The following is a 13502-nucleotide window of genomic DNA, read 5'->3' as shown; positions in this document are numbered from 1 at the left end:
GGCCTGGAGACGCTCTGGCCACAGCCACTTCACTTCTCCCGGTTTCGGTTTGTAAATAGCTCCGGGCTCTGGCTCCGCGCAGGAGGAATGGGCCCCGTCCCTCTATGGCCTGTGTCCAGCGAGGCTTGGGCCTGAGAGGCCTCGCAGATGCTGAAGCCTGAGGTTCGAGGATCACAGGCAGCCTTTGGTCTGAGTGGGTGGATTCTGGTGGGCCCAGCTCCGGCCAGTCCGACCTGTGGTCACTGAGGTAATGCAGCTGGCCCGGAGGAGCTGCAGAACTTGATGACCTGGCCAGATGGCGCTTATTTATAACTGGGCCTCCGTGGCCAGGGCAGCTGCTGTGTAGCCAGCTCAGCACTCAGGCAGGGCCCAGAGCACGGAACTGTGAAGGCCAGGCTGGTCCGACGGCCTCTTAGCCAGAGCCTCGGGATCAGGGGACTTCAGAGTTCCTTTTATCTGGGACGGGTCTCTGTTGTGAATCTTGGGATTAGAGGGGAGTTTCCTGTGGGTACACATCTCAAAACATCCTAGACCAAGAGGGTGGCTAGCTAACTTCACCCACAAACTGGTCAGTGTCCGGGGGCTTGGGCCTCAGCCTTCTGGAGCCTTCTTGCTCTCTGCAAACCCCAACACTAAGCAGAGTCATCCTCTCCTGTTCTCGAAATACCAGCTCATGAGCAAAACAAACAGCTTCGGGAAGAGGCAATGTCAACCTCAAGGCCTGCCCCTGATGGCAACACCCTGGTCTGACTCTGGCAAGCAGGCTGACAGCCAGGGACAGGAATGGGCCTCTTCCAAGGCTCCTGGGTCACATCCCATGGGCCTCCACCCCCTTGGGAGATGGGAACCCTGCAAATGATGGCAAATCTTCTAAGGAAGGATGTGAGGGGTGTCAAACCCTCTCCCCATGTCTGCAGGGACAAGTGTCCTTCTGGATCCACTAGCTACACACTGTTGTCCCTTTGTCCCATTAACACCAGGACGGTCAAACTCGGTCCTGGTGGGTCCCACCGGGCTTTCTCTCTTCCTGTCTCTGCAGTTTCTCTGTCTGCCAAGGTCTATGCCAAGTCCCACCTCTGGGGGGCTCAGCCCAGGGCCGTCCCAAAGCTGTGGCTCTTGGGATGTGAAGCTCAGTGGATGTTGGAACTAGGGCCAATGTGGGCTAGGGATTTTTACATGACAGCTGCCATGACACTACACAAAACCAGAACCCAAGGGCTGAACCTTGGAAGAGGCTGATAGTGGCCTTTAGAGGGAATGAGACAGAATCCTGTGCCCTCACTCCCAGCCTGGCACTGTCACCCCTAGGTGCTGACCAGCTTGTCCAGGACCGTGGCATGCCTGACCTTTCCCTCTTGACAGAAGCTGTTGGGCAAGCCAAGACTGGGAGTCAGTGTGGGTAGGAGGAGACTCATGGCCACCCACTGCCCAGATCTCCAGTTTGAGGGTGATAGGCCCCTCAGTCCCTTCTGGGCAGGGTCAGTGTGCCCAGCCAGGAGCCGCCCTGGCTGCAGCTGCCCCTGTTTCCACATCGGCAGCAGCAAGGCCGGTGCCTGAGAAAACAGGAAGCGCCCCGGTCACCACAGGAAGCATGTGTGCACTGCCTCCCCACCCCCTGCCCATTGCAAAACGCCAACAGCCCTATTACCACAGGCACCACACGGGCTGGGAGAAACGCTCCTGCCACCAGGCCTGTGGAGGAGCAGACATGGACCCTGGCTTGCATGGGCAGGGCTTAGGGTGATGTTCCACGGTGACCTAGAGGAGCCTAGAGTTTTCTGGGCCCTCAGAACTCAGTTCACTTTTCTGTAAGGTTCTCAGCCCAGGACACAAACTGGTCTGAGCCAGGCCTACCGTGGCTGCCCTTAAATCAGAATATGGGGTCAGGGGTCACAGAGAAGCCATGTCTCAGCTACGGTATTTACCACCTGGAGACGCCGGGCCTTCAGACCCTGACCAAGCCCGTTAGCCCTCGAGTCTGCTGTCCTACCACCCCAGGAAGCCTGGTGCTGTTGAATGCATGCCTGTTTCACCCTCTGTCCAGGCAGTACTTTGCCCACCTTAGGGTGGCCTGCCTTTGGGAGACCAGGGCCCCTCCCATCCTACCCTGCCTGCCCGACTCACCTCTCATTCCTGGTCCCCATGCCCTGCCCTTGGAAAGAGATGGTAGTCCAGTAAGGCTGAGGCCGCGGCCGGGGAGGCCGGGGCCTGGGGAGGCCGGGGCCTGGGGAGGCCTGTGTTCCTCCAACCCCGGGCACAGCAAGGAAAAGAGAAGAGAGCAGAGCATTTCATGGCTATAATAAATCAAAGGGGGAAGTCGGAGCAGGAGAAATAACAAACTTCCCTAGCCTGGGCACGGGGACCTGCCAGGCAGCAGCAGCACAGGGCACCCCAGAACCTCTCTCCTTCCTCCCGCTTTCCCCAGCCGGCACCCAGCGCTCTCCTGAAGCCTAGGCTCCTCACCTGCCCAGAGCCTCCTCCACGGTATGGATCCACCAGCCCTCCTCACTGCTCTCTGGGACTAGCCACCCCTGACCAGGAAACTCGGGTCCAAATTTCCTCCTAAAAGGCACAGAAATCTCCAGTCTGTGCTCCGGTCCTGGAGAGCGGATGTCAGAGTGCAGAGCAAGAGGTCATGAAGAAGGTGGATGGAGACCTTATAAGACAAAGTGAGGCTGGAGCGTCCTGAGAACTGAACGAGATTCCTGGGGCAGAATGGACGAATGTCTGGGAGAGAAGATGGCTAAGGCTGAGAGCAGAGGCCGAGCTGGCCCTGCCCTGTGACAACAGGCCAGGCCTTTACCTTGTCTTGTCCTTGCTCTTCTCCCAACCCCGATTGCCAGGGGTCCAAGGTGCAGATACAGAACATGCACAGCCATGGGATGTAGCCATGAGTGTCTCCCTGAATTGACCCTTAGGGAAAAGGCTGAAAGGGGGTGTTCTTTTTATAAAAGAGGGGCCCCTTCCGTGTTAAAAAGGGTGAAAGCAGGCAGTGGTGGCGCACGCCTTTAATCCCAGCACTCAGGAGGCAGAGGCAGGTGGATCTCTAAATTCCAGGCCAGCTTGGTCTACAGAGTGAGTTCCAGAACAGCCAAGGCTACAAAGAAAAACCTCATCTCGAAACCAAAAAGAAAAGGATAAAAACTAGTATGGAGGTGTAAAATGAGGTATTTCAATTTTTTTTTTCTACTTTTGGGGGTCCTCTATGAACCATGTCTCCACGGTCAGGAGAAGTCCTGCCTTCTGCTCTACCTCTGCTGTTGAGATACAGGCAAGGAGACACCAGCCGCCTCTGTTGGAGGTTTTATGATGTGTGAACTCACGCCTGCTCCAGTTCTGATCTCACTAGGAGCCACTTCTCAGGCCCCAGTCTCGGTGACATTGAGACAGCTGCCAGCCTGGAGCTCCTGGAGACCGCAGCAGAGACTGACATCCTTTGGTGCCTCAGTTTCCTCAGCACTGGAACAAGACCACACCGTTTCACTAGCAACCATGTCAGGCAGTGACCCCTGATGGAGGGCAGGCTGCAGAGCCAGACAGACCCTGAAGCATGTGCCGTGTCGGAGCCTTGATAAGTGAGTTCACCTCCCTGAGCCTCCTCGGGTTCCAAGCTTCAAAAAGGAGGAATGCTTACTTCAAAAGTGTGCAAAGAGGGACAGACAGGGTTTGGAATGGGGCCTCTGGCCATCCTGCGGCCAGCATCATACCACAGTCTCTTCCTGCCTCCTCCCAGAAATCCCCACTTCCTCCCCCCACACCTGACTGACTTAGGTGAGAACCTTGGCTCCCCATTCTTCTCTCAGCCCTCCAGGGCCCCTGGCCGTGCTCTGACCTTTCCTGGTCTGGGAGAATGCCATAACTGGGCTTCTCAGCCCTCAACCAAGGGGCTCCCCCTGGGAACAGAGACCTCGGAGGCCTCAGGTTCTGCTGTGGGGGTCTCTCCATTGCTGCTGGCACTTCTTGCCCACCATGTCTGTTTAGATGGCCTGTGGCATTCAGTAGTCCATTTGCACACTAGTATCTCTAGTCCTTACAGTTGTAGGATTAGCTCCATTTTAAAGGTGAGAAAGCTGAGGCCCACAGCAAAGGCGTGACTGAAACCAGGTGACCTACGCCGCAAAAGGGAGCCAGCTGAGTCCTTGAGCCCACCAGCCAGGATAAATCCTGTGCAAACAATGGACAGACAGCTCGTTTTGTTTAGACAATAACTCGGAGCCCCGAACCCCACCATCGTCGGGCCAGTGGCCATCTTGTCCCAGCTCTCTGCTTTGGTCCTATCCTAAGAGTCTCCTGCTTCTCTTGATCCTGCCCGGAAGATGCTAGAGTTGGGGAAAGAACAGAGATTGCAAAATCTAGAATGAGCATTGAACATAGTGATATATACATGTAATCCCAGCACTTCAGAGGTGGAGATAGGAAAACCAGAAATTCAAGATCATCTTAAACGGCACAGCAAGTTCAGGAGCAGCCTGGGATATGTGAGACTTAAAATAAAAAAATAAATAAATAATAAATTAAAAAAAAAAAAAAACAGGGCAAGGCGCTTTGCCACCAATCCTGACAAGCTGAGGTCAGTCCCCAGGACTCCCGTGACTCCCATGGTGGAATGAGAGAACCGACTGGGTAAGTTGTCAAGCACACCCACACACCAGCACACACACACACACACACACACACACACCAGCACACACACCAGCACACACACACACACACACACACACACACACACCAGCACACACACACACACCAGCACACACACACACACACACACCAGCACACACACACACACACACACCAGCACACACACACACACACACACACACACACACACACACACCAGCACACACACACACACACACACCAGCACACACACACACACCAGCACACACACACACACACACACACACACCAGCACACACATGCACTCTAAATGTAACAATAATAATTTGAAAAACAGAATATGAGGCCAGGCATGGTAGTGCACACCTTTAATTCCAGCACCCAAGAGGCTGAGGCAGGCAGATATCTGAGTTCAAGTCTAGCCTGGTCTACAGACCAAGTTCCAAGACAGTCAGGGCTACACAGAGAAACACTGTCAAAAAAACAAAACAAAACAAAAAAACCAACAACAGAACCAGAATGCGGAGGTATGGAGCGGCCTCCTTGATTCAGAGGCCCCCTTTTACCTCCCCACCTGGACTCGCACGAAACTGTAGCATCTAACTAGACGGTGGTTCTCGACCTTCCCAATGCAGTTCCTCATGTTGTGGTGGCCCTCAACCATAAAATTATTTCATTGCTACTTCATAGCTGTAATTTTGTTACTATCATGAATCATAATGTAAATATCTGTGTTTTCCGAAGGTCAAGGCAATCCCTGTGAAAGGATTATTTGACCCAAAAAAGGGGTCACGACCCACAGATTGAGAACTGCTACCCTTACATAGAATAACAGGTTGAGGAAGGTGTATTCCCAATACCTGAACCCCAGGCACTGGTACCAAACATTTGTAGGGTTTTTTTTTGGTTTGTTTTATTTTATTTTATGTGTATGGATGTTTTGTCTGCACGTATGTTTGTGTACCTCATGCATGCTTGATGCCTTGGAAGGTGAAGGAGGGCGATCGGGTCCCCTGGAACTGTAGTTACATACTGTTGTCCACGGCCATGTGGGTGCTGGGAACAGAGTCCAGGTTCTCTGCAAGAGCGCCTGCGTGTTTGTTTTTGAGATGGGATCTGTCTGTATAGCCCTGGCTGGCCTTTAACTCTCTATGTAAACCAGGCTGGCCTCAGATTTGAGAGATCTGCTGAGTGCTGGGATTAAAGGAGTGTGCCACCTTCCCTGGCCTCACTTCCGTGGCTGAGAGCAGTCCCTGGGGAAGTGACTTGACGCTACAGTAGGGTGCCACAGGAGGAGAATGCCTAACCTGGCCTGAAAGTGTCGTGGAAGAGAACCTGACTTCACCAGCGCCCAACAAAAGCCCTGGGTCCTGCACACTCTCTCGGGTTCAGAACAGCTGTCCCGCTGGTTACCTCCCTCCCACCGCACCCACAAGGAGGCAGGGGAAGCTCCTCCCCCTCATCCCACTGCCCCCCCCCCCCCCGGGCCGTGATGCTCCTTCTTCCTGTGCAACTCCAGTTTGGTTGACTTCACAGAGGAACCACAAAGGGCCTGCCTTCTCTCCTTGGAATTGCTCCCACCCGCCCGTCAGGGCTGAGGACCCTGAGTGACACGGTGGACCTGCAGGGCTGTGCCTGCGGTCCTCAGATACCCTGCTGCTCTTGATAATCGCCGGGTTCAGGGACCACTCTCTGGGCATACGGGGGTTCGGTGCAGCTGCTCAGTGCCCCCTGCCTGTCGCCCCGCAGCAGCGTGCCCTTGCTCCTCCCTACCCAGCTGCCTGTGGTGGGGGTCTCTGAAGCTCTGCGGAGAGTCACATAAGCCCCCCCCCCAACCCGCAGGCATTTCAGGGAGGTGCTGCCTTAGGGAACTGGACTTGGCCTTCTTTCCCAGTGTGTACCCCTTTTAGCCCCGGGAAGGGAGTCTGCATTCTGCATTTATGGTTTTGTAATCTTTTCCTTACACTCCACCCAAAACTGTAAAAACTTGAGGCTCCACAAAGCCTAAATCTGCTTGCTGGCTGTGAGTTTGGTAAACCCCTTCTCCCCTCCATACATCGGGGACCAATGAAGCCTGACAGTCAGGAAGGTGTGGCGAGGCCAGTGAGGGCTTCGGGGGGTACATCAGGCCCCCAAATTAAGACCAGCCCCAAACTAAGGAAACCCTCAGAGGGCTTGCAAGTCGGCCTCTCGCATCCCACAGCGCTGTGGGGGAAGTGAGCTCCTGCGCTTCCCAGCTGAGATACTCGAGGTGGGGCAGCCTCAGCCACTTGTCACTTGTCCCGAGGCGAGGGAGCAGGGCGCCCCATCCCCCCACTGCTCCCTTGGGTGGGTCCGGCTCCTGCACCCCACCGAGGCTCCTCCCCGGGTGGTAAAGGGTGCGGGGGTGGGACCAGCTGCGTCCCCGCACCGTCTGGCCGCAGGACCGACCCGGGCCTTATCTGCTCCGGCAGCTTCCGCCCCCCCCACCCCCACCTCCGAGCGCCCGACCCCAGGGCCCTGGGGAGTCGGAGCCGCGGCCCTGCTGCCCAGCGGAGCGGAGAGCGCCGGCCCCCAGCTGGGCGGCGGAAGTGATCTCCCCCTAGCAGGGACCCTCCCTGCCACCTTGCCCAACCTAAGCCCACAGGGGCTCCCCAAACCAGACGGCCTTCACCCCCAATGGGAGGATCCCCCAAAGTCCTGAGACAAGGGAGCAGCGAGGATCCTCAGGGTCATAGGGATTCTGACCGGCACACATTCCCTTACACACACACTTGCACGCACGCACGCATGCATGCACGCACGCAAGCAAGCAAGCACACGCGCGTACACATACTCTTGCACACACATTCCCGCCCAGCCACAGTGTCTCTGCCCAGTTGTGGGAGGGAAGAGAAAGGTGGAGACACCTGAGAGAAAGTGAACAGAGAACCACAGACTAGTGATGTGTGCTGTGTACCCGCAGGGAGCACACACCCCAGAAATCTATACAGCACACAGGAAAAGATCAAGGAATCCAACAGAGAGACAGCTACAAAAGCAGAAACACAGGCCGCCTTTAATCCCAGCACTCAGGAGGCAGAGGCAGATGGATCTCTGTTAGAGGCCAGCCTGGTCTACAGAGAGTTCCAAGACAGGTAGGGCTACACAGAGAAACCTTGTCTGGAAGATAAAAAAAAAAAAAAAAAAAAAAAAAAGGAAACACATACATTGTCCAGCAAACACTTAAGGAGGGAAATGCAAGCGAAGACCACTGTGACCACTGTGAGATCTTATTTTACCCCGTTTGTCAGGCGAGGCGACCTAGCCTATCAGGCACGGTGGCTGACGGTAAACCCTGCACTCGGGAGCTGAGACAGGACCATAAGTGAAATCGAGGCCTGGGTAGGCTATATGATGAGTTCTAGCTAGTCTGGGTTACAGAATGAGGCTGTCTAAACAAACAGCAACAAACAAACAAACAAACAAACAAACACCCCTCCCCCAAAAAATGAATAAAAAATAAAACCAGGAACACACCCAGCAGACTCTAGACCATGAAAAGAGGTGGAACAGCAGGATGCCCAGGATGCTGTCAGAGCCCAGCCCAAACAGCTACTAGGAAAAACCACCTGCCTTCCCTCACACAAGCTTAGCCGAGTCCTAAGCCAGCCAGCGTTAAAGTCCAGAAACATTGCCTGTGCTCCAATGTCAGAATAGCCAAGTGCCATCGACAAGAGAATGCATAAGTCAGCTTGAGTGGATTCATTCACAGAAGTAGCGTTCAGTTCAACATAGCATGTGAATAACCCGGAATTGCACAGAATGTCACAAGTGACTCACTACCACAGTGTGTAAGGAAAAAAGGCAGTTCCCAAAGACAGATGCCCAGTCACATCTTCATAAATAGCAATGTTGGTTCCTTATACTCCTACTAGAGATTATCTACTCAAAAGACTCAATTGAATGTTAAAAACTATTAGAACTCAGAAAATGGAGTTAGTTAAAAGGTATCAAAGGAATAGATTAAAATAATTTGCCTTCTTGGGACTGGAGAGATGGCTCAGTGGTCAGAGTACTTGTTGATCTTGCAAAGGACCTAGGTTCAGTTCCCAGCACCCACTACCACCTCTGACTCCAGCTCCAGGGGACACAATGCTCTCTGACCTCTCAGGCACCTGCATGCACGTGATGTACATAAACTCATGCAGGCACACACAGACATTAAAAAATATTGATATTAGAAGAGAATATTGGGCGTAGTGGTGCGTACCTTTAGCCTCAGGACTTGGGAGGCAGAGGCAGGTAGACTTCTGTGAGTTTGAGGTCAGTCTGATCTACATAGCAAGTTCCAGGACAGCCAGAATTACAGAGAAGCCCTGTTTCAAAACACAAAAATAAATAAATAATAAATAGTAAACAATTTTCCTTCTTGTTTTTTTTCTACCATTGTCTTTCAAAGCCTAATGTAAAAATCTATTTAAAATATTCTCTCAAATGGCACTGTGGCTCAGTGGTTAAGAGTGATTATTGCTCTCGCAGAGGCCCTGAATTTGGATGTCACACCTACATCAGGTGGTTTACAACTTCTTGTAACTCCAGCTATAGGGGATCTGATGCCCTCTGGCCTCCTTGGGCACATGCATGAATGTCACATACATAAACTCACACAGGTACACACACATACATAAATTTAGTACATAAATTGTGCAGGACCCATTTGAAAACAATTGTAAAACTATCTAAATAATGAGAAGAAACCTTAAAATACTTTCTTTTCCTTATAAGGAAACATTAACTCAAACAGCATTGTCCAAGCATACATCCATATTAAGAACTTTATGAAAAGAAAGAGAGCTAAGCACTGAGCTCTCCCGTAATCCCAGCACTATGGAGGCTGAGGAAGGATTATATTCCAAATCTGCCTGAGAATAATCGTTGTTCAGAGAAAGAGAGAGACAGAGAGACAGGGAGAGACAGAGAGATGGGGACGTGATGGATCAATGTTTGCCTGGTACACACAAGGCCCAGGCTTGAATTCCCAGTACCAAAAACAACCAAAATAGAACACAACCAAAATTCTGGTTACCTCAAGAAGGGGGCAGGAGACAGGACTGTGTTTTACACGTGCAAAAAATGTAAATAAACACAGAAATTAAAGAAGACCCTAAAAGGGCCAAAATGACTTGCATAAAAGTGTAACGATTTCACCCCAAATTAGCAAACCTGGGGCAGTAAATGAAGAGAGACATTATTGTATATATTTATGTTCATACAGGCAAAGCTTGTCTTTTCTAGAAGGCTGTGTTAGCAGGAGAAGCCTGTGAGTATAAAGTACCCCCAAATTCTCAGGGACTGAGAGCCTTCAGGATGGGTGTATTAAGAAGGCTCCAGGGAAGAGAAAGCCTTAGAAACAATCTGAATTTGTTGTTTTGTTTTTTGAGACAAGAGTCTCACTGCGTAGCCTTGGTTGGCCTAGAAGTTGCTATGTCGACCAGGCTAGCCTCAGACTCGGACAAATCTGCCTGCCTCTGCTTCCTGAGTGCTGGGATTAAAGGTCACCATGGACAGCTAGGCTGGATTCGAGTGGACAGATGGTGTCAGGGCACAGCGGAGGTTTTAGCATGGGCAGGGGCGCTGGGCAGGAGGAGAGGGATGGCCCCACGTGGAAAGGTCGCTGAGTGTGGAGGACAGGAAAGTTCTGTAGTCACAGCACCGTGTGCCTCAGGACTGAGAGAAGAAAGCCTCCCAGGAACTCAAAAGCAGCGTAGTTCACTCTGAGTGCAGTGACCTCGGACAGCACTCCAGAGAGGCAGGTGTGCTGTCTGTGGCCAGGGAATACCTGGCTGAGCCACATTGCAGCTACAGCCCGGGGCAATGACATTCCATAACTTGTCGCTGCCTGCCTGCTGACCCACACAGAAGGCCCTGATAAGGAGGACTGCTTCTTCTTAGGAGGCCACACTCCAGAAGCACTTAACCCCAGCCCGAGTATGCAGCCTTAGGTATCAGGTGGTCAGGGCACCAGGCCAGGGAGGCCCCCCTACCACCTCATGAGTAACATGCCCAGGGGTGCTCCCAGCTTCTGAGTTCCAGGGATAGAGGCCTGGCTGGCTGCCACATGCTTGGGTAGATAGAGATGTGGAGGCAGAACCAAGGTGCTGAAGTCAAATGCTGGACATTCTGGTTGGGGGAGCTATCTCCTGGCCACACAGATCCACGTCAATTCCCCCGTGCTGAGGTTTGTCTGTCCAGCACTTGGCCCAGGAAGCTCTTAAGGGCCTTCCGATAATTTGGTACGCACCAGAAAATGTTCATATTTGCTCAACAAGAAAGGACAAACCTACCTTGTTTCTTGATGCCTGTTCTTCTCATTTTAACATTTTCTTTGCAAATACAGATATTTTCTTTGCATATAAAAAAAGCATATAAAACTATGTATATAACAATTATTAACATCTAACCTTGGGAGCTGGAAAGATGGCTCAGTGGTTAGAGGGTCTGTTGCTCTTGCAGAGGACCAGAGTTCAGACCCCAGCACTCGCATCAGGCAGCTCCCAGCAGCCTGTAACTCTGGGGATTTAACCCTGCTCTTCGGGCCTCTTCAGGTGCCTGCACACATGCCCCCAGCACCACATGCACAAATCATTTCACTCTAACCCTTATGTAAATCTTCCCATGGCTAGGCGTCTGCGTGAGTGAGTGCTTCCGTTTACTCCTCACGACAATCCAGCACAGAATGAGAGTGGTGGTGCAGACCTGGGGTCCCAGGATCCAGATAGCGGAGGCAGGAAAGTTCAAAGTGCAGGGCAAGCCCCAGCTACAGAGTAAACCCAAGGTGAGCCTCATCTACAGGATAGCCTGTCTACAAAACTAAACACTCCAAACCACAATCTATCTACCACATTTACCTGTTTTACAGATCAGGAAACTGAGGCATGGAGAGTTAAGTAATTTGTCCCAGAAAGTCTGGAACCAGATTTTTTTTTTTTTTTTTTTTTTTTAGAAAGGATATTACTGTGTATTCCTCTTTGGCCTCAAACTCACTATGTAGAACAGGCTAGCCTCAAACTCAGAGGCTTGCCTGCTTCTGCACATATACCCCATATAAATTTTTTTTTTAAAGAATGTCTTTTTTCCCTTTTATAGGATTTCCTGAGAATTTATTATATCCTCCTAATATGTGAGTAGTCATTCATACTCATGTTTTTCTTTGAGACAGGGTCTTGCTATATTTTTAGCCCTGGCTGTCCTAGAACTCGCTGGGCCTCATGGCTGCCTGCCTCTGCCTCCCGAGTGCTGGGATTAAGAGAGTGTGCCACCCCACCGGACCTCATATTTTTTTTTTTCTTTTTTAAGGCAAGATCTCACTATGTAGCCCTGGATGGCCTAGATCTCACTCTGTAGACCAGGCTGGCCTCGAACTCACAGAGATCCTTCTGCCTCTGCCTCCCAAGTGCTGGGATTAAAGGGGTGCGCCACCACATCCAGCTCTCTTCCATATTTTTTATTCACTCCTCACTACACATAGATGCAGAGAGCTAACATTTCTAACTGCATATACATATACAAATTTTCCTTTTGTCATTATTTGAAGATAGCAAATTGTAGCAAATAGACCGTCCGCATCTCACTTCTCTTGCTCTTTCCCTGGAAGCTCCCGGCAGTCGGTGTAGTGTTTATGACTGAAGTGCCGAGAACGACCCCCAGGCTTCCTGTCGGCTAAGCAGACAGTCTGCCACTGAGATGCACATCCTGGGCCCACAGTACCTTTAAAAGTTATTTATGTTTTTAGTTTTTATTATTTTCTGTGTATGAGTGTTTCACTTGCATGTACATGTACCACATGTGTGCCTGAGGAGGCCAGCAGAGGGCGCTGGATCTCCAGAAACTGGAATTACAGATGGTTGTGAGCCACCATGTGGATGCTGGGAAACAAACCTGGGTCCCGTGCAAGAGCAGCCAGTGCTCTTAACCTCTGTCATACCTTTAGCTCATTTTTTTTTTTTTAAAGATCTGTTCATTTTTATTTTATGAGCATTGGTGTTTTGCCTGCTTGTATGTCTGTGAAGGTGCCAGATCCCCTGGAATTGGAGCTACAGACAGTGGTGAGCTGCCATGTGAGTGCTGGGAATCGAACCCAGGTCCTCTGGAAGAGCAGCCAGTGCTCTTAATCACTGAGCCATCTCTGCAGCCCCCCACCCATTTTTTAAATTAACATTTCATAACTGTACATATGTGTGGGATGGCACAATCATTCAGTACGTGCAAACAATTACCAACAGGTCAATTACCATTTCTGTCTTTTTTTTTTTTTTTTTAAGATTTATCTATTATGTATACAGCATGTATGACTGCAGGCCAGAAGAGGGCACCAGATCTCATTACAGATGGTTGTGAGCCACCATGTGGTTGCTGGGAATTGAACTCAGGACCTCTGGAAGAGCAGTCAGTGCTCTTAACCTCTGAGCCATCTCTCCAGCCCCCATTTCTGTCTTCTTGAACGTCTATCGTTTCTTTGTATTTAGAACCTACCAACTCTTCTACTTCTCTATAAAATATATAACAAGTAGCTAATGAGATCGCTCAGTGGTTACAGGGCCTGCCTCCAATCCTGACAACCTGAATTCAGTCTCCAGAGCCCACAGCAGAAGGAAAGAACCGACTACTCCAAGTTGTTCTCTGGCCACCATAACAGTGTTTGGCAGCGCCTTCCATGCTCAAAATGACGTTTGTTGTTGTTGTTGGTGGTGGTGGTGGTTTTTCAAGACAGGGTTTCTCTGTGTAACCCTGGCTGTCCTGGAACTCTTGTTTTGTTTTGTTTTGTTTTTCGAGACAGGGTTTCTCTGTGTAGCTTTGCGCCTTTCCTGGGACTCACTTGGTAGCCCAGGCTGGCTTCGAACTCACAGAGATCCGCCTGCCTC

Source organism: Peromyscus maniculatus, chromosome 4 (genome assembly GCF_049852395.1).
Source record: "Peromyscus maniculatus bairdii isolate BWxNUB_F1_BW_parent chromosome 4, HU_Pman_BW_mat_3.1, whole genome shotgun sequence".
NCBI classification, from domain to species: Eukaryota; Metazoa; Chordata; class Mammalia; order Rodentia; family Cricetidae; genus Peromyscus; species Peromyscus maniculatus.
This window is presented reverse-complemented; position numbering follows the sequence as displayed.